Genomic DNA, 20,781 nt, shown 5'->3' with positions numbered 1-20,781 from the left:
TGTTTGTGCTTTCTTAGGGGAGACCTGATACCCCTGTTCTTCCAAGAAGTTTAAAAGAAAGATAGAATGGACATTGCAGTCTCTTTGAGAGGGGCTACACAGGAGCAGGTCATTAACATATTGGAGAGGAGAGAGTTTTAGGGGTAAGGTACAGAGGTCACAAGCAAGGGCCTGCCCAAAATGGTAGAGGCTGGCTCTGAAACTTTGAAATAGTGCACACCAGGTGAGCTGACATGAAAGGTGGGTGTTGGTGTTTTCCCATGTAAAGGCAAAGAAGTTTTGGGAATCAGGGTGTAAATGAATTGTGAAAAAGGCATCATCCTTTATGTCTAGGACAGAAAAATGGTTGGTATTGGAGGGAATCATGGAAAGTAAAGTGTATGGGGTAGGAACTACTGGACATACTGGGAGTACAGCTTAGCTAATGAACCCGAGGTCCTGGACTAAAAAATAAGTTTCATCTGGCTTTTTGACAGGTAGAATTGGTGTGTTAAAAGGGGAGTCTGTTGAGCAGAGTAGGTGACTGGAAAGGAGGCAAGAAATGATAGGCTTTAGGCCTACAAGAGCTGCTTGGGGGATTGGATACTGCTTCTGTGATAGGAACTGGGTGGAAACTTTAAGGGTAATGTGGATGGGGGTGTGGTGTTTGGTGACTGAGGGTGTGTAGGTATCTGAAACAGTGGGGTTAACTATGGATAGGAGATAAGGAAAAGTTGCATGTTTTAAGGTGGGAGGTTGGAGGAGTAGAAGAAAGTTATAAGCCCCAGAGGGGTCTGGGTTGATGCATTAGGTACTATTGGGAACATGGAAGTGGAGATTAATGTGGAGTTTTGAAAGGATGTCTCTGCTTAGGAGTGGAGTTGGACGTGAGGGCAGGGCTAAGAAATAATGAGTGAAGAAAAAGTTGTGAAAGGAGCAGAAGAGTGGAGGTGTGGCTAGGGTTTTGGAGAGTTGTCCGTCAATTCCCACAACAGAGACTCAGGAGTACTGAGTAGGTTCTGAAAAACTAGCTAAAGCAGAGTAGTTTCCCCTGGTATTAATTAAAAAAACATACTGGCCTACCTGCCGCCATGAGGGTTACCCTTGCCTTGGATGAGGCAATGGTAGTTGTTGGAACATCTGTTTCAGGGCACCATCAGTCTTCAGCAGCAAGGCAGATGAGATGCTAGTAGGAAGTTTTGGCCAGATCAGGAAGGGATGGGTGTGGTCCTTATGGGGGCCACTCACTGTCCAACTTGCAGTGGGGTCCTCCGCAGAAGGGGCATGGAGGGCTTACCTGGATGTGGGCATTGTCTGGACCACTGGCCTTCATTGCCACACTTGAAACAGGTACCAGGTGGAGGTGGATTGCTAGGAGGCTTCCATGTGGAGCTGTGGCCCCGTGGGCCTGCAGGGACCCTGATGGTGGAGGCAAGCATTTTAAATTCTGCCTGTTTTGCCTTTTACTTTCCTCATCATGATAGTTAGACTTTGAAGGCTAAATTAAGAAGGTCTCAATGTGGGGTTTGAGGGCCATCATCAAGCTTCTGAAGCTGGCACCAAATATCAGGATTGGATTGGGAGATGAACCTAAGGTTTAAGATAGTGGTTCCTTCTAGGCTGGCTGTATCTAGGTTGGTATAGTTTCTCATGGCTTCAGTTAAATGAGAGAGAAAAGGGGCTGGGTTTTCGTCAGGACCTTGTGTGATTTCAGAAAGTTTTTCATAGTTGACTTCTTTATGGGCACCCTTTTTGAGTCCTGCAAGGAGTCACACAATTGTGTGGTCTCAATGGCAGCATCCATGGGCCCTGTCTTGATAATCCCAGTGGGGGTCCTGGTTTGAGGCTGCCTTTGTGCCAGTAGGCTGGGCAGGAGCCTGGTGATGAATGGTATCAGCGTGTTCCTGAGCTAGGGTCCAGATATAGTCTCAGTCTTCTGGGGTGAGGGTGGAATAGAGGATAACATAGAGGTCATGCCAGCTTAGTTCATAAGACTGGGTAAGGTACAGAAACTCCCCAATATAAGAGCAAGGGTCTTCTGGAAAAGAACCAAGCATTTTGTTAATTTGAGAGAGGTCAGTGAGGGAGAAGGTGACATGAACTCTAACAATACCTTCTGCTCCTGTTACTTCCTGAAGGAAGTAACTCTAGCACTGGCTCTGAGGTAAGGGTAGGGCCTTGTCCAAAGATGGCACCTGAGCAAGTATGAATGGGAGAGAAGGAAGAAGCTGGAAGTTGTTCCTCTGAGTGTTCGAAGGGGGAAGGGGACTTGACTTGATAGGCACTGGAGGATAGATTGGGTGTAAGGTGTCAGGATGGGTTTACAGGCATCAGGAGATGGTGGTGAGGAAGGAGAATGGGTACAGGCAATGCTAGAGTTGTCCTGAGGATAGGATGGCATAGGAAAAGAAGTGGGTACCTTTGGAGGTGATGCCAGCTGGGAAGATGGTGGCTGAGAAGATGGTGTCTGGGAAGATAAAGAGGAGGCTTGGGGGTTGAAGAATATGGTTCAGAAGGAAGAGGTAGAGGCTGGGAGGGGTGGAGATCAGTCAGCTGGATGAAATGAGAAAAAAGAGGTAGAATCAGGAAGAAAAAGGCCATCTGGGTGATGGGAATGGAGGAAGAGTATTTGAACAGGTGAGCAAGAACTGCAGAAGTTGGGTTGAGGTCTCAGTGCAAAAAGGACAGGACATAAGGAATTTCTCCCCATTTCTCCAGGCATCAGCAATAATTGCTTAAATCAGTTAAAACTGTAAAATTGAGTCTTCCATTTGTGGGCCATTTGGACCCGTTATCTAATTTGTACACGTCCCGGCTGTATTGCAAAAAAAGAGAAGGCACTGAGGGCAGATATCTTGCCTGGGGCCTAAGATTTGCAGGTATTTATGAGGCAGCCTTGAGGGCTGTCCTTTGGAATGGAAGATTGGAAATTTCCCACAATGGAGGGTAGGCTCAAGAGAACAGAGAAAAGGAGACCATCCTGGGTGGCCAGAGGGAGATGATAAAAGGAGTAAGCATCACCACTGCTTTGTTTCATTCCTGGAAGGGGATCAAATGGCTTAGAGGCTTCCCCCTAAGACCAGATGATCAGTGAGTGCCTGGCACATGCCGGAGCCTTTTTGGACCAACATTGGATTTTCAGACAAGAGAAACCAAGAGAGGCTGTGTGGATTTTTCCCTGTTAACCAGCCTCCCTGGAAACTTACTGGTAGGTGAGATGAGTAACTGATGTGCATGCACAGAGAGGCGACTGGTGGCTGAGGAGCTTCCTTTGTCCACCTGCTGTGGCCTGCTGTCTGCTGTGGAGAGGTAATTCCATGGGCGATGTAGACCTGAGCCCCTCTCGGGTTTCAGCACCAGTTGAAAGGTTCTTGTATCAGTTTGAAGCCAGAGAGCACGCCAAAGACAACACAAGGCGGTGTGCAGCAACATGCTCTGTTAATGAGCACCTGGGTGCAGGTGGGCTGAGTCCTAAAATGGTGTCAGCCCCAAGTGAGGACAGGGCAGGGGTTTTATAACCTCCTGTAAACAGGAAGTGTCCCAGTCTGACAAAACTGCTATGCAGTACCCGGACGGCCTCTTTCCCAATCTTCAGGAGTACCTGTCTTCCGGCCAGGGTATATGTCTTTCTGGTGGCTCTCTTCTGCTTCTGCTATCTTGCTGGTGAATGCTGCTGGCACAAGTAGCCTTGCGCTTTGGGACTGGGCATGAGAAAGGAGGAGTTATTCATCCCCCCCAGGTTTTCAGGCCTTAGGGAAAATCTTTCACTTCCAGCAAGAAAGGCAAGTCTTCCTGCTTCCCTAATGGTGGAAGGGAGGTAACTCCTTTATGGAGTTTGAGCTCACTTCCAACAGGGAAGATAAGGGTTTTTTTGTTTGTTTGTTTGTGTGTGTGTGTGTGTGTTTGCTTGTTTTCCTGCTTCTAGGATGGTAGAGAGCAGTCCACAGCCTGACACCCATCATTACGTAAGAAACTGGTTTGGGATTCTGTCTTGCAAATTATTTTTAAGCAACTAGAGTTAGAATTAACAACCAACTGTTGTTAATTTCTGCTTACACTTAGAGCACTCAAAAATCATGTAATTTATGTGATCATTGTTAGTCTGTGTGACTGTTTTGTTGTTTGTTTCTGTCTTGTGAGGATTTTGGGGTGTGTTTCAGTCCTTTGCCTTATTGGATTTGACCAACTCCAAACCCTCTAGCTCATGAGTGTAAAATGTTCTACTGGGAGGAAATAAGAGCACCTTGTTCCCCTCAGCCTTTGGGGCATTCTCAGGTAACTGAGAATTGTGTGAGGGTGTCTGGGAAGAATGCTTCCTAAGATGTGCAGTGGTTCTAAATATGTTTCCCACTTAGAAGAACACACTTAGGGTCTAATCTCAGCTGGCAAGTGCATGTAAGGAACTGACCCCTCCTGCACCTTAAACCTCTGACACACTGTGCCAGGTACCCATGAAATAGGTGGACCAAACTGGTTCAGGGTAATGGCCCTGAAAAACTACGTCCGCAAGCAGCACACTTTGGGTCTGACACATGTCCCAACTTGGTCATATCTAAAGGAGAACTCTAAATTATGGGAAAGAAGGCCTTTGAAGCAGGAGGAAAACAACCACTAAAAGGGCAAAAAAAAAAAAAAAGAGAAAATATTTTTTATTTTAACTACTAAAGGGGCTTTATTTACATAGCAAGGCCACCTTTTTGCCAGCCAGACCAAACTGAAAAAGCAATGGCTGTACTTCTGAAATAGCAGCATTTTATCCTACTTGAAATACAGTAATGAAATTTTAAAAGTTTTTTTTCAGGAGCTCAATGGTTAAAAGTCAGCTTAGTTAAAAGTCTAGCATCCAAGACGTGTGTGTGCATGTGTGCATGTTTGTATTTAAAAGACCTTCATGTTTTTGTTTTTGTTTGTTTTTCTCTCTTAAGACCTTGTCTTTTATTTTTTTCTTTTTTTGGAGCAAATTTTTTTTTTTTTTAGTTCTTAGTTAACTGAATTCTGTTTTTACCTTATATTTTTGGCTGAAATAGTTATTGCAACAAAGGCTACTCTTGGGTTTTTAAGGAAGAGTATAATTTACTCACTCAAAAATGTCTAAATGTCTGTTAATTTTTTTTTAAGTGCACTCTAAAAGCATCATATGCTCTAACCTCAAAATAATTCTCCCTTTTTTGGAGACCCAGAATTCAGTGTGGGCTCTGCCCAGATCTCAAAGATCCAGTTAAAGGTAAGTAGTCCCTATTTAAATAAAATTGGTCTCCTAATAACATACTATAATAGATTTCTATAATTTTATGTTTGATTTGGCTCAAAGAAAAATAAAAGCATCTCCCTGTAGCACCACCAGATGTTTTTTCTCTGTACCTGATGTAAATTTTGCTGTTTGATTTTCACCTGAGTTGTTTAGCTAACACTTGCCTAGCATATTAAAAAAGATTATCAAGAATCTAAAGGTCTAAGATTAAAAAAAAGGTCTTTATGAATCTACAAAATATACTTCCATTGGCATGCCTAATACATCTATATATTTATCTACTGTGTACACAATGTTTCACTACCAAAATTACATAAAATGTTTCTAATTAATTGGCTTAAAGAAAATAAAAGCTTCTAAATCAAATACATTATCAGGAAAAAAGAAAACTAGTCAAATGCTTTTTCAAGTTCATGTAACTTAAGTAAAATCTTTAGTAAATAAGCTACTTTTAAAATTATTGGTAAAGTAATATTAGAAATGTATTAAGAATTTCCAGCATACATTTTTTGTTTGCATTTATTAATCAAACAATTTCATACTTATTCCTGTCAAATACTATAAGGTGTCAAAATTTGGCACAGAGATAACAAAACTATGTAAATCCAGCCCAAGAGAGAATGATCTTTGCTTGTGTAATATTTAAAAAATAAGACACTGATATTGGTTTAATGAAAATACTTACATCTTGAATTATCCTGTAAAATTATTATAACTTTTAATCTTGTGGCTTTAGGCAGCCTAGTCCACAGACAGTAAGGGGACTTGTTTTGGGAAAATACTGTTATTGTCTTTGTTTCAAAACTAAACTATAAACTAAGTTCCATTCAAAGTCCAGAAATAAACAAGGACAACTTAGATGTTAGAAGCAAGGTAGAGTCAATTAGGTAATATGTTTTTCGCTGTCTCAGTTATAATTTTGCAATGCTGATTTCATAAATCACCATAAATCATGACTATGACAGTTTTCATAAATAATCTAGGTAAACAAAATAATTATGTGAATGTAATGGGATAAATACTTGTAGACAAACTTGTCATAATTTAAAATCTAAAGTTATATTAAATTAAATAATAGATATTTTATTATTTGAGTATTTTACAATAAATACATATTATAGGAAAACATTCTTGCCAAAAAAATTTGTGTCCTTTTAAAAAAAAGAAGAACCAGTTTTGTCAAATTCAAAGCTTATTTCAAGGTTATGTATAAAACAAGGCAGGGCTCGCTTGTCTGACATAATGTAAAAGTGTCTTGGAATATGTCCTGGGTCCAGGGTCTAAAACCTCTTGTGTCCTATGGAACACCAAGCTCTGTGCCAAAAGGTGGAAGGCTGCCCTTCCACACTACAGTCTAAGCCCAGGGCATAAAACCCCCTGTGGTTTGGAGAAAGCCCAGGGCACAGGGCATAAAACCCCTTGTAGCCTCTGGAATGTGTCCAAACTCACTGGACCCTTGCTCCTTGCTCTCCCAAGATCATAAATTGATTGTATCTTGATATAGAAGAACCTGTTCTCCCTTATCTCAAGTAGCAGAGAATATGCTAAACCATCACAGCTATGCTTGATGCACCACAGCCTTTCTATCCTCACATCCTCACTTGTCTTCCCCCACATCTGCACGTACTCACCACATGCTTCTTTGTTTGATTACCAATAAATATTGTGTGCTCCCAGAGCTTGGGGCCTTCACAGCCTCCAAACTGACGTTGGCCCCCTGGACCCATCCTATGTAGTCTTAAGTTGTCCTGTCTCATTTCTTTGACTCCGCCAGACTTGGTAGCCCCCATGACATGGTGGTGGGTCTCATCACTCCAACATAAAGGAACCAGGAAAAAAGAAAGATGTAAAGAAAGTTATAAAAATAAAGAGATATTTTGTGATTTGTGTATGTGTGTGTGCGTGTTAAGAAAACTTAAAGAGAAATAATTTTATATGACAAAGAATCTTACATGCTAAATTTAGTCCTAAAATAAAATGACTGGTTGTTTAAGAAGGAGGGATGTTCAGGACAAACAAGAAATACCAAGTGTGTCATGAATAGTCAGTGCAAATCACGATAAGAGGATTTATTTTAAAAACATTAATAGATCAAGTTGTCATATAATTATTAAGTTTTGGCTTGCTTATAAACAAAGCTGGGATAATTTTTTAAATTAAGATTATTACAACCATGTATCTTCCTGTATAAGCTTCTAAAGTCCTTTCAACATTGAGTTACAGGGCTTTGACTCCGGAGTCTAAAAAGAACACCAAGATATGCTAAATCTTAAACAATGACAGCAATTAAAGCCTCATCTTCAGGTCTCATAGAAGATGCCAATCAAAATAAACTGCATTCCTAAGACACAGGGCCAGAAATTAAACTCATTCAACTCCAAAAGCCCAGGGACTTTCTTGGAAGAGGTGGGCATGTGAGATTTTAAGGGCTGATTTTCAGAGACCAAATAGGTTGAGGTTCTCTATAAATCAGTCATTAATGTCAAGGGCACACTCATGCAAGAACAGCATATGGATCCCTGTGTCAAATTAACAAGGCTTCCTTGAAGGATTAGCCAGCTTTTTAATAAAGGTAATAAAAGTTATTAAAAACTTATGGGAGTTATAGTTTATAATCAAGATTAAATTTTATAGATTGTTTACAAAATTTTGTAAAACAAATTTAATTGGCTTCATTTTGTTTTTATTAGGGATTCTTGTTAGGAAAATTAAGTCTTCTCTCTCATACAATGAAGGTTTTTGCTTTTTTTGGAAATTATTGAGTTATCAATTTGGTAAAATGAATGAATTTACAATGACCTGTAACCCTATTTTGTGAAATGAAATTTTTTAAACTTTTATATTTGATGAACATTCCAAAATAAAATTATAAATTATGTCTTTTTTTGATCTGAGTAATTTTTTAAGATATTAGTTTCCCTGAAGTCCAAAAATGATATATTTGGCTTATTTGGTATAAAAATTATACAGGAAGCATTGTCAAATATGAAATGGTGTTTGCTTTTCTTTGGGCTGTATTTATATCAATATGTTATTGGTATGTGATCTAAAATTATTGCAAAGTCCTGTAATTCTGATATGAATTAGTGTATATTATCTGTAATAAAAACAATTATTATGTCAAAATTACCATGTGCCAAAGAGGTAACAAATTTTCTTGTCAATTATATGTTTGACTAATGGCTGCCTTAAAACTTTTTTTCATCCATGAACACTTGGTCCTCTTTAAAAGGTGGTTTTATAATCAACTATAAAACTCTAACAGGTGCTAGTGAATGCGGTTTTCTAATAACTTTGGAAATTGTGACATCAGAATAGAGGAAAAAGTTTCAGGAATCATGGAGAGCTAAAATATTAATGAGTATCAGGCAGAACAGGAATTAACTACATGGACTGAACTAATCTATTAGACCTTATGCTTAAAATGTTTGCTAATCCTGTGTTTTGTCTTTTAGAGTTTTAAAAATTTTATTTTGAGCTAGTAACAGCTTTTAACATTTTAGTATACTCCTATGAACAAATTTGGAGCATATTTGTTCCTCTCTACCTAATTTCTCCAGAATTTGGAAACTATTTGTGAGTAGTCTTAACTTATGGCAGTACAGTTATTTGCATAAATGCAATAAGAATCTGTTTTCATTTATAACAGGACACGATTGGAGAAACTGGTTATTTAACCAAGGCTTTAACTGGAATGTTGTGTGGTTCTTTAAAGAATCAACCTTGACTTATGGAGCAAATAAAGCCCCTTGGGAAATTGGCCTTAAATCACTTTTGTCCACATAGTCCCTCTATAGGGTTCTTAACACGCGGTAAGTAAAGAATGTCACTTTCTGACAGGTTGACAAGCCCCAAGTTTATCTTGGAACCTCAAGAGTAGAGGATCATCCAACTCACAGATGTTTGATGGCACAAATCTTTGGCTGGCCTCAGCTTTTAAAAAGTCTTACCTGAAATTTCTTCTATGGAACAAAATTCCATCAAAGCCAATTTAAAAGCATTTGTAAAAAAAAAATTATTCTTACTGCACTATATACAAATAATCAGGCCAAATGTAATAAAGCAAACCAGTCCCCCAAATTAGAATGGATCAAATTAGGAACAAAAAGTGATTTTACAGAAAGAATAATTATATGACTACAACACCAACTGTGAGAGTCTTCTTAAGATCAAGAACTCATTCAGAAGGGTAAATTTTCTTTCTTTTTTCTGTCATAGTTCTTTTTTTTGCCAGTTATTAAAAATTTATATTTATAAAAACTTTATCAGCTGGGCGCGGTGGCTCACGCTTGTAATCCCAGCACTTTGGGAGGCCGAGGAGGGCGGATCACGAGGTCAGGAGATCGAGACCACGGTGAAACCCCGTCTCTAGTAAAAATACAAAAAAATTAGCTGGGCGTGGCGGCGGGTGCCTGTAGTCCCAGCTACTCAGAGAGGCTGAGGCAGGAGAATGGCGTGAACCCGGGAGGCGGAGCTTGCAGTGAGCCGAGATCGCGCCACCGCACTCCAGCCTGGGTGACAGAGCCAAAAAAAAAAAAAAAAAAACTTTATCACGTGGTAAGATACTTGTGTTACAATGTACTAGAAAAAATCAGGATACAAAATTATGTATTTGTCTTAATCTCAAGTGTTTTTAATAGATATTTTTCTTTTTTTATTATTATTATTACACTTTAAGTTTTAGAGTACATGTGCACAATGTGCAGGTTTGTTACATATGTATCCCTGTGCCATGTTGGTGTGCTGCACCCATTAACTCATCATATAGCATTAGGTATGTCTCCTAATGCTGTCCCTCCCCCCTCCCCCATCCCACAACGGTCCCCGGAGTGTGATGTTGCCCTTCCTGTGTCCATGTGTTCTCATTGTGCAATTCCCACCTATGAGTGAGAACATGCAGTGTTTGATTTTGTGTCCTTGCGATAGTTTATTGAGAATGATGGTTTCCAGTTTCATCCATGTCTCTACAAAGGACTTGAACTCATCATTTTTTATGGCTACATAGTATTCCATGGTGTATATGTGCCACATTTTCTTAATCCAGTCTATTGTTGTTGGACATTTGGAGTGGTTCCAAGTCTTTGCTATTGTGAATAGTGCCGCAATAAACATATGTGTGCATGTGTCTTTATAGCAGCATGATTTATAGTCCTTTGGGTATATGCCCAGTAATGGGATGGCTGGGTCAAATGGTATTTCTAGTTCTAGATCCCGGAGGAATCACCACACTGACTTCCACAATGGTTGAACTAGTTGACAGTCCCACCAACAGTCCAAAAGTGTTCCTATTTCTCCATATCCTCTCCAGCATCTTTTGTTTCCTGACTTTTTAATGATCACCATTCTAAATGGTGTGAGATGGTATCTCATTGTGGTTTTGATTTGCATTTCTCTGATGGCCAGTGATGATGAGCATTTTTTTGTGTGTTTCTTGGCGGCATAAATGTCTTCTTTTGAGAAGTGTCTGTTCATGTCCTTCTCCCATTTTTTTGATGGGGTTGTTTGTTTTTTTCCTGTAAATTTGTTTGAGTTCATTGTACATTCTAGATATTAGCCCTTTGTAAGATGAATAGGTTGCAAAAATTTTCTCCCATTCTGTAGGTTGCCTGTTCACTCTGATGGTAGTTTCTTTTGCTGTGCAGAAGCTCTTGAGTTTAATTAGATCCCATTTGTAAATTTTGGCTTTTGTTGCCATTGCTTTTGGTGTTTTAGACATGCAGTCCTTGCCCATGCTTATGTCCTGAATGGTATTGCCTAGGTTTTTCTTCTAGGGTTTTTATGGGTTTAGGTCTAACATGTGAGTCTTTAATCCATCTTGAATTAATTTTTGTATAAGGTGTAAGGAAGGGATCCAGTTTCAGCTTTCTACATATGGCTAGCCAGTTTTCCCAGCACCATTTATTAAATAGGGAATCCTTTTCCCATTGCTTGTTTTTGTCAGGTTTGTCAAAGATCAGATAGTTGTAGATGTGCGGCATTATTTCTGAGGGATCTGTTCTGTTCCATTGATCTATGTCTCTGTTTTGGTACCAGTATTATGCTGTTTTGGTTACTGTAGCCTTATAGTATAGTTTGAAGTCAGATAGCATGATGCTTCCAGCTTTGTTCTTTGGGCTTAGGATTGACTTGGTGATGCAGGCTCTTTTTTGGTTCCATATGAACTTTAAAGTAGATTTTCAAATTCTGTGAAGAAAGTCATTGGTAGCTTGATGGGGGTAGCATTGAATCTATAAATTACCTTGGGCAGTATGGCCATTTTCACCATATTAATTCTTCCAATCCATGAGCATGGAATGTTCTTCCATTTGTTTGTATCCTCTTTTATTTCATTGAGCAGTGGTTTGTAGTTCTCCTTGAAGAGGACCTTCACGTCCCTTGTAAGTTGGATTCCTAGGTATTTTATTCTCTTTGAAGCAATTGTTAATGGAAGTTCACTAATGATTTGGATCTCTGTTTGTCTGTGATTGGTGTACAAGAATACTTGTGATTTTTGTACATTGATTTTGTATCCTGAGACTTTGCTGAAGTTGCTTATCAGCTTAAGGAGATTTTGGGCTGAGGCAGTGGGGTTTTCTAGATATACTATCATGTCATCTGCAAACAGGGACAATTTGACTTCCTCTTTTCCTAATGGAATACCCTTTATTTCCTTCTCCTGCCTGATTGCCCTGGCCAGAACTTCCAACACTATGTTGAATATGAGTGGTAAGAGAGGGCATCCCTGTCTTGTGCCAGTTTTCAAAGGCAATGCTTCCAGTTTTTGCCCATTTAGTATGACATTGGCTGTGGGTTTATCATAGAAAGCTCTTAGTATTTTGAGATATGTCCCTTCAATACCTAATTTATTGAGAGTTTTTAGCGTGAAGTGTTTTTGAATTTTGTCAAAGGCCTTTTCTGCATCTATTGCGATAATCATGTGGTTTTTGTCTTTGGTTCTGTTTAAATGCTGGATTACATTTATTGATTTGCATATGTTGAACCAGCCTTGCATCCCAGGGATGAAGCCCACTTGATCATGGTGTATGAGCTTTTTGATGTGCTGCTGGATTTGGTTTGCCAGTATTTTATTGAGGATTTTTGCATCAATGTTAATCAAGGATATTGGTCTGAAATTCTCTTTTTTGATTGTGTCTCTGCCAGGCTTTGATATCAGGATGATACTGGCCTCATAAAATGTGTTAGGGAGGATTCCCTCTTTTTCTATTGATTGGAATAGTTTCAGAAGGAATGGAACCAATTCCTCCTTGTACCTCTGGTAGAATTCAGCTGTGAATCCATCAGGTCCCAGACTCTTCTTGGTTGGTAAGCTATTGATTATTGTCACAATTTCAGGGCCTGTTTATTGGTCTATTCAGAGATTCAACTTCTTCCTAGTTTAGTCCTGGGAGGGAATATTTATTGAGAAATTTATCCATTTCTTCTAGATTTTCTAGTTTATTTGCATAGAGGTGTTTTTAGTATTCACTGGTGGTAGATTTTATTTCTGTGTTATCAGTGGTGATAGCCCCTCTATCATTTTTTATTGCGTCTATTTGATTCTTCTCTCTTTTCTTCTTTATTAGTTTGCTAGCGGTCTATCAATTTTGTTGTTCTTTTCAAAAAACCAGCTCCTGGATTCATTAATTTTTTGAAGAGTTTTTTGTGTCTCTATTTCCTTCAGTTCTGCTCTGATTTTAGTTATTTCTTGCCTTCTGCTAGCTTTTGAATGTGTTTGCTCTTGCTTTTCTAGTTCTTTTAATTGTGATGTTAGGGTGTCAATTTTGGATCTTTCCTGCTTTCTCTTGTGGGCATTTAGTGCTATAAATTTCCCTCTACACACTGCTTTGAATGTGTCCCAGAGATTCTGGTATGTTGTGTCTTTGTTCTTATTGGTTTCAAAGAACATCTTTATTTCTGCCTTCATTTCATTATGTACCCAATAGTCATTCAGGAGCAGGTTGTTAAGTTTCCATGTAGTTGAGCAGTTTTGAGTGAGTTCTAGTTTGATTGCAGTTCTTAATCCTGAGTTCTAGTTTGATTGCACTTTGGTCTGAGAGACAGTTTGTTATAATTTGTATTCTTTTCCATTTGCTGAGGAGAACTTTACTTCCAACTATGTGGTCAATTTTGGAATAGGTGTGGTGTGGTGCTGAAAAAAATGTATATTCTATTGATTTGAGGTGGAGAGTTCTGCAGATGTCTATTAGGCCTGCTTGGTGCAGAGCTGAGTTCAATTCCTGGGTATCCTTGTTAACTTCCTGTCTCAATGATCTGTCTAATGTTGACAGTGGGGTGTTAAAATCCCCCATTATTATTGTGTGGGAGTCTAAGTCTCTTTGTAGGTCATTCAGGACTTGCTTTATGAATCTGGGTGCTCCTGTGTTGGGTGCATATATATTTAGGATAGTTAGCTCTTCTTGTTGAATTTATCCCTTTACCATTATGTAATGGCCTTCTTTGCCTCTTTTGATCTTTGTTGGTTTAAAGTCTATTTTATCAGAGACTAGGATTGCAACCCCTGCCTTTTTTTGTTTTCCATTTGCTTGCTAGATCTTCCTCCATCCCTTTATTTTGAGTCTTTGTGTGTCTCTGCATGTGAGATGGGTTTCTGGAATACAGCACACTGATGGGTCTTGGCTCCTTATTCAGTTTGCCATTGTGTGTCTTTTAATTGAAGCATTTAGCCCATTTACATTTAAAGTTAATATTGTTATGTGTGAATTTGATCCTGTCATTATGATGTTAGCTGGTTATTTTGCTCGTTAGTTGATGCAGTTTCTTCCTAGCCTCGATGGTCTTTACAATTTGGCATGTTTTTGCAGAGGCTGGTACCGGTTGTTCCTTTCCATGTTTAGTGCTTCCTTCAGGAGCTCTTTTAGGGCAGGCCTGGTGGTGACAAAATCTCTCAGCATTTGCTTGTCTGTAAAGTATTTTATTTCTCCTTCACTTACAAAGCTTAGTTTGGCTGGTTATGAAATTCTGGGTTGAAAATTATTGTCTTTAAGAATGTTGAATATTGGCCCCCACTCTCTTCTGGCTTGTAGAGTTTCTGTTGAGAGATTAGCTGTTAGTCTGATGGGCTTCCCTTTGTAGGTAACTGACCTTTCTCTCTGGCTGCCCTTAACATTTTTTCCTTCATTTCAACTTTGGTTAATCTGACAATTATGTGTCTTGGGGTTGCTCTTCTCGAGGAGTATCTTTGTGGCATTCTCTTTATTTCCTGAATCTGAATGTTGGCCTGCCTTGCTAGATTGGGGAAGTTCTCTTGGATAATATCTTGCAGAGTGTTTTCCAACTTGGTTCCATTCTCCCTGTCACTTTCAGGTACACCAATCAGATGTAGGTTTGGTTTTTTCACATAGTCCCTTATTTCTTGGAGGCTTTGTTCATTTCTTTTTATTCTTTTTTCTCTAAACTTCCCTTCTCACTTCATTTCATTCGTTTCATCTTCCATCACTGGTACCCTTTCTTCCAGTTGATCGCATCAGCTACTTAGCCTTCTGTATTCTTCACGTAGTTGTCAATACTTGGCTTTCAGCTCCATCAGCTCCTTCAAGCACTTGTCTCCATTTGTCATTTTAGTTATACATTTATCTAATATTTTTTCAAAGTTTTTAACTTCTTTGCCATTGGTTTGAATTTCCTCCTGTAGCTCAGAGTAGTTTGATCATCTGAAGCCTTCTCCTCTCAACTTGTCGAAGTCATTCTTTGTCCAGCTTTGTTCCATTGGTGGTGAGGAACTGCGTTCCTTTGGAGGAGGAGAGGCGCTCTGCTTTTTAGAGTTTCCAGTGTTTCTGCTCTGTTTTCTCCCCATCTTTGTAGTTTTTTCTACTTTTGGTCTCCGATGATGATGAGGTACAGATGGGTTTTTGGTGTGGGTGTCCTTTCTGTTTGTTAGTTTTCCTTCTAATAGACAGGACCCTCAGCTGCAGGTCTGTTGGAGTTTTCTAGAGGTCCACTCCAGATCCTGTTTGCCTGGGTGTCAGCAGCAGTGGCTGCAGAACAGCAGATTTTCGTGAACCACAAATTCAGCTGTCTGACAGTTCCTCTGGAAGTTTTGTCTCAGAGGAATACCTGGCTGAGTGCGGTGTCAGTCTGTCCCTACTGGAGGCTGCCTCCCAGTTAGGCCGCTCGGGGGTCAGGAACCCACTTTAGGAGGCAGTCTGCCTGTTCTCAGATCTCCAGCTGCATGCTGGGAGAACCACTACTCTCTTCAAAGCTGTCAGACAGGGACATTTAAGTCTGCAGAGGTTACTGCTGACTTTTTGTTTGTCTGTGCCCTGCCCCTGGAGGTGGAGCCTACAGAGGCAGGCAGACTTCCTTGAGCTGTGGTGGGCTACACCCAGTTCAAGCTTCCTGGCTGCTTTGTTTACCTAAGCAAGCCTCCCCCAGCCTCACTGCCACCTTTCAGTTTGATCTCACACTGCTGTGCTAGCAAGCAGTGAGACTCTGTGGGCGTAGGACCCTCCAAGCCAAGTGCGGGACAAAATCTCCTGGTGTGCTGTTTTCCAAGCCCATTGGAAAAGTGCAGTATTAGGGTGGGAGTGACCCAATTTTCCAGGTGCTGTCTATCACCCCTTTCTTTGTCTAGGAAAGGGAACTCCCTGATCCCTTGCACTTCCCGAGTGAGACAATGCCTCACCATGCTTCTGCTCAGCTTGCACATGGTGCACTAAACTGACTGTCCTGCACCCACTGTTTGGCACTCCCTAGTGAGATGAACCCGGTACCTCAGATGGAAATGCAGAAATCACCTGTCTTCTGCATTGCTCACACTGGGAGCTGTAGACTGAAGCTGTTCCTATTTGGCCATCTTGGTTCTCTTCTGTCGTTGTTCTAGAAGTATCTACGTAAACTCATGGAAAGATTTCAGCATACAGCTCAAAAAATTGAAAGGGAGATTTCCTAGGTGATATCTATTGTCCCTTCCAAGATGAAGCTCCTACAATTATTGAAATATGGTACTTGGTACTTCCCGTTGAGTCAGGAAGAACAACCAATCTGATCATGACGTATGAAGAATTCAATGTGTCTAATAGAGAAAACCATTAAGAAGATGAAAAATCCTATTGGACTGTTGTTATTTAGATGGGTAACTAGTAGTAGGGAATTCCAGAAGTCAACATGGAGAAGAACAGGCAAACTACAGACCTAAACCATGAGTGACAGTAAGCAGGCAGAAGCACCAGAGACACAGCAGTGAACAGCACTGAAGGCAATGAGCTTTACATACTAGTTTGTACTTCATGCATCTTTTCTGCCACATAAAACAGACTCAACATTAACCATTGTTATTTGTTCACACTGTCTCTTTTCCCAAAGAAACTAACACTCATGTATCAAGGCAGGATTACATTATATCAACAATAAAAATATAATATTCTCATTGATTTCTTCTAGGGCACTCCAAACTATAAGGAAGGATTTGAAACCTTCATTTATCTTTTGTCATCTGCGATCAATTTCTTGCTCCAAAGCTTCTTCATGGCACTTTTCACTTCTGTATTCCTCAGTGTATAAATCGCAGGGTTGAACAAAGGTGTTCCAACTGTATGAAATACAGCTATCATCTTATCCATAGGGAATGTGGTTGCAGGGTGTGTATACATAAATATGCAAGGTCCAAAGAACACGATGACAACAGTGAAGTGGGAGACACAGGTGGAAAGTGCTTTCTTTCTCGCTTCAGCACTGTGGTTTCTCAGAGAATGAAAGATGATGACATAGGAGAACATTAGCATGACAAAACTCACTGTACAAATGACCCCACTGTTGGAAACCAGGAGCAGGTTAACCACATAGGTGTCTGAACAGGCTAGTTTCAACAAGGACTGCAAATCACAGAAATAGTGATTGATCACATTGGGTCCATAGAATGGCAAACTCAGGGCAAGAAAAAATCCGAACAGAAGAATGCACACAGGATCCCACCCAGGCCACAGCCATCAGAACACCACAGACCCTGTGGCTCATGATGGTCATGCAGTTCAGGGGCTTACAGATGGCCACATAGCAGTGAACAGCCATGAGGATAAGGACAAGGATCTCCAGGCAGTCAAAGAAATGGGATGAAAAGACTTAGATCATGCACTCACTGAAGGAGATAGTTGTCTTCTTCAAAAGGGCATCCACAAGCATTCTAGGGGCTATGGAAGTAGAGATGCAAGTATCAGATAAGGATAAGTAGAAAAAGAAGAACATTGGGTTCTTAAATGCCTGGCTGGTCTTGACAGTAATAATGACTAGCAAATTACCCAACAGTGTTCCCAAGTAGAGAAGCAAAAAAATAACAAACATTATTTTCTTCCAAAAAGGATCCTGTGTCAATCCAAGCAGAATGAACTCAGTCACATTATTATTCAGTTGCATGGTTTTCATGATTGAGGTGAAGGGGCAAGTGTGGAATGGTCTACCTTCAAAAAATAAAGGAATTAATTTATGCTGTGCTAAGTGATGTTATGGAATATTTTAGGCAAAATTAAATATTTCTTATCTGATACATTCTGTTGGTGGTTTCTTAAAAAGCAACTTCAACGCTTTGCTTCCAAATTTTAATGACCACTTCAGAGGGTTATTATGATTCTCAAATATGCTTATGAACATGATACCTTGCTATAGCATTCTTCAAATACAAACCTTGTTTAGCTTTGGCATCATTGTGATTAATTTTTCCAATTCAATGAAGGTAAATGTAAGAGTTATGGATCTATTTAAATATTAAATTTCATTTTTTAATTTTCAATAAATACTGAGTCCCATTTTTTATGTTGTGTATCACTCAACATTTAAGATATATTTGACTGCTCTTCGAATTTTATGATATGAAGTCCTACACCACCACCATCCTGTAATATCTTATTAATACGTAGTTTATACATTCCATATTCATTATATATATTTATATAGATGTTATTTATTAATACTTTGTTTGCTCCAATTCTCTGCAAAATTTCTCCCATATATTTGAGATTATAAAAAGTAAAAGAAAACACTTATAGCTTCTAAATAATCTGTTGCTACCTTGATGTGTCCTTATAACATTTAGTCCTGACATATACTAATAAACAGGAATGAATGTTCTTTGAAAATTGATTATCTCTTTAATATCCCCCTTTCTAATTTTCTTCCACTAATTTATTGAAAGAACCCCTAGAACATTCAGAGTTTCTGAGGTTACATTTAAATAAGGTGAGGGTGGGGTACAGTATTACTACACAATTGTTTGTTTTCACAGTTCAAGCTAAATATTAGAATCATGAAAACAAGAAAACATTTTATAACTGGGGTGATTTGAAGTGTTATCATTGAACCAGACCATGTTTGTAATCCCCGGTAGAGTTTTCATTATCCTGATATTCAAAAACCCCACATTCCTGGAACAGAGCAGAGATTTGGAGGAAAGAAGGTGATGTGGTTTTAGAGAAGAGAGAGTATATACTAAATACCTTCTTCATTCAATTTATTTTCTGTCCTGGAAAAGTCAGTGCTTCAACTTTGAAATGTCACTGTTCTCAATGAAGATTGGTTTTTAAAAATATACGGAAGCAAATATTATCATAAGCCTTCTCTTTCAAGAAAAAATATTTCTCTAGATTTTTGTTATCAAGATGACACTGGACAGTACATAATATGCAAGTAGAAATATAAACCAAAGTATAACTTATTTAAATATAGTCTGGATGCCCATTGTGTTTCTCCACTGTTTGAAATGCTTGTTCCCTGGTGCCATAAAGAAACAGCTCTTGAACACAAATTGAATTTATTTAGTAAAGTCATTTTTACTTCCTCCTGAAAGGGTACACTCGCCAACAGTTTTGCCACGAGAGTACACCGAACCAAAGAGACAGGATCATTTATAACCTGACAACTGCTCTGTCTGGTTTCCATTGGCTGGAACAGGACCTCACATTCTATATTTGTCCAGATTGGCTAGCAACTCAGAAGTTTTTAAAAGAGGCAAAGGCAGAGGAGATCAAAGGAAGAAAGAAGTAACTTGTGGAATGCTGAGAAAGGTAAAAACACTTTAAATAAGAAACAGGAACAGGCTATGACCTAATGCTTGCTTGGATCAGTATAAGCATGCCAGGGCAAATATTTAGGAGTGCAGGTCTTTAAACAAAATTTGTTTCTAAGAGAAGTTACTATTTATTCCTAATCAGTTGGGGAGGAAAGTCTTTGAAGAGGAACCTCGACTTTTAGTTTTTACATCCACAATTCAATCAATACCCTCAAAACATTGATGAAAGTTGCAAGTTGGCCAAAACAGAATAAAATAGACAAAAGAGAGACAAAATTCTCTTTATATATACTTCGTCCTCTCTCCAGATTCCTATCCTTCTTCTCCTCACCAGATTTGAAATATCCCTTATCTTCCTCCAAATAAAAAAAAAAATACTCCTAGGAAAGTGTCTGATGAAGTTATTCACTTTGGCTCGCTAAGAATAAAAAAGTGTATATGTATATCTTATACATATATATATATATACTTTACATATATATCTTTGGACTCTTTGGACTCAGTAATATATATTTTACATATATATGTATATATACCTTTGGGCTCTGTAATCCTTGAAAAGTATTTTAAACTATAAGGGAACTGAGTTGGTATTTTAATTATTACAATAAGCTCATTTTTTCCTTTATTCATTTAAATGGGTGATCCATCATAAAGTATTTGTACTAGAAAACGTGGTAGGCTTTGGAGGCCTGATAATGTAGAAGTAGTTTTCACCTCTAATGCTTTATGAATTTGAGCACTCCTTTGAGGGTATAAACTTTCTTCTGTATATCAGCAATCCTAGTAGACTATCCATTTCTAGATAGTCTATATTATTTACATTATATATTGGGACATAAAGTTTTTTAGGTAAATTAAGGATTACAAATATGTAATGTTATTAATTTGGTAATAATTTTATGTCCTCATTAAATATTTAGTCAACAGGGGTTTGAGACCAGAGGGGTGGAGCCAAGATGGCCGAATAGGAACAGCTCCGGTCTCCAGCTCCCAGCCCCAGCGACACAGAAGACGGGTGATTTCTGCATTTCTGCTTGAGGTACCGGTTTCATCTCACTAGGGAGTGCCGAACAGTGGGTGCAGGACAGACGGTGAAGCGCACTGTGCGCGAGCCGAAGCAGGGCGAGGCATTGCCTCACTCGGGAAGCGCAAGGGGTCAGGGAGTTCCCTTTCCTAGTCAAAGAAAGGGGAAACAGACGGCACCTGGAATATCGGGTCAGTCCCATCCTAATACTGCGCTTCTCCAACGGGCCTGGAAAACGGCACACTAGGAGATTGTGTCCAGCACCTGGCTCGGAGGGTCCTATGCCCACGGAGTCTCGCTGATTGCGAGCACAGCAGTCTGAGATCAAGCTGCAAGGCGGCAGCGAGGCTGGGGGAGGGGCGCCCGCCATTGCCCAGGCTTGCTTAGGTAAACAAAGCAGCCAGGAAGCTCGAACTGGGTGGAGCCCACCATAGCTCAAGGAGGCCTGCCTGCCTCTGTAGGCTCCACCTCTGGGGGCAGGGCACAGACAAACAAAAACTCAGCAAAGAACCTCCACAGACTTAAATG

At 39.5% G+C, this 20,781-nt stretch overlaps 1 pseudogene; it reads right to left on the bottom strand.

Moving 5' to 3' along the window:
• Positions 1 to 16,647: 16,647 nt before the first annotated feature.
• On the bottom strand, positions 16,648 to 17,578 carry LOC116468132 (olfactory receptor 4C16-like; annotated as a pseudogene).
• Between the last annotated feature and the right edge of the window lie 3,203 nt (positions 17,579 to 20,781).

This window comes from Hylobates moloch, unplaced genomic scaffold (assembly GCF_009828535.3).
Source record: "Hylobates moloch isolate HMO894 unplaced genomic scaffold, HMol_V3 SCAFFOLD_5, whole genome shotgun sequence".
NCBI classification, from domain to species: Eukaryota; Metazoa; Chordata; class Mammalia; order Primates; family Hylobatidae; genus Hylobates; species Hylobates moloch.
This window is presented reverse-complemented; position numbering and strand designations above follow the sequence as displayed.